A 1,329-nucleotide genomic window follows, 5' to 3' on the forward strand; every position below is an offset into this window, starting at 1 on the left:
ATTTTTTCATTGATTCTTAGGGAGAGTAGAAGAGAGATAGAAACATCGGTGTGAAAGAAACACATCGAGCCCTAACCAGTTTGGCTCAGTGGATAGAGCATCGGCCTGCGGACTGAAAGGTCCCAGGTTCGATTCCGGTCAAGGGCATGTACCTTGGTTGTGGGCATATCCCCAGTGGGGGTTGAACTCTCTATCCCTCTCCCTTCCTCTCTGTAAAAAAATCAATAAAATATTAAAAAAAAAAAAAAAGAAACACATCGATTGGTTGCCTCTTGTGTGAGCCCCAACCAGGGCCCGGGCTAGGGAGGAGCCTGCAACCAAGGTATGAGTCCTTTACTGTAATCAAACCCGGGACCCTTTGGTCTGCAGGCTGACGCTCGATCCACTGAGCCAAACAGCTCGGGCTGTATTTTTCTTCTTTAAAATACATTTTTCAATTGGTTTCAGAGAGGAAGGGAAAGGGAGCTAGAGATGGCAACCTCAGTGATGAGAGAGAATCATTGATTGGCTGCCTCCTGCACGCCCCCTACTGGGGATCGAGCCCGCTACCTAGGCATATGCCCTGAACTGGAATCGAACCCTGACCACCTGGCTCATAGGTCAAAGATCAACCACTGAACCCCGCTAGCCAGGTTTTTTATGTCTTTTGACTGGAGAATTTGTTTTAGGACCTACTATTGCCGCTTCTTCATTGGTTTTTTAACTCTTTTGCACCCGTTTGTTTGTCTTACTGCCTTGTGGTCTTTCTTGTGTGATTTGGTCATTTTGTATAGTGGTTTGACTCCTATCTCTTTTGTATATTTATCACACAGGTTTTTGCTTGTGGTTTCCAAGAGACTTAAGACAAAAGAACGCTTATTTTATCCTGGTAACACCTTCAGTTGAATACAAAAATGCTACCCTTTGACTCTCCACCAAACTCCTTTATAGGTTTCTGATGTCTCCATTCACAGGTTTTCATATTGTGTATCTATTAAGGTACACAATGTTATCTTCATTATTTTTTAAAATATAGATTTTATTGATTTTTTATAGAGAGGAAGGGAGAGGGATAGAGAGTCAGAAACATCGATGAGAGCCCTAACTGGTTTGGCTCAGTGGATAGAGCATCCACCTGCGGACTCAAGGGTCCCAGGTTCGATTTTGGTCAAGGGCTTATACCTTGGTTGCGGGCACATCCCCAGTAGGGAGTGTGCAGGAGGCAGCTCGGCTCCGGGTTCCTGATACCTCTTCCCTGAAGGCCAGGGCTTCAGCATATTCCCTGGCGTGGTGGCAATAGGTGGTGGGGGGAAGAAACCTGCTCACATGCGGCGGGGGGGGGGGGGCGGT

The sequence above is a fragment of the Myotis lucifugus genome, unplaced genomic scaffold (assembly GCF_000147115.1).
Source record: "Myotis lucifugus unplaced genomic scaffold, Myoluc2.0 scaffold_365, whole genome shotgun sequence".
NCBI classification, from domain to species: Eukaryota; Metazoa; Chordata; class Mammalia; order Chiroptera; family Vespertilionidae; genus Myotis; species Myotis lucifugus.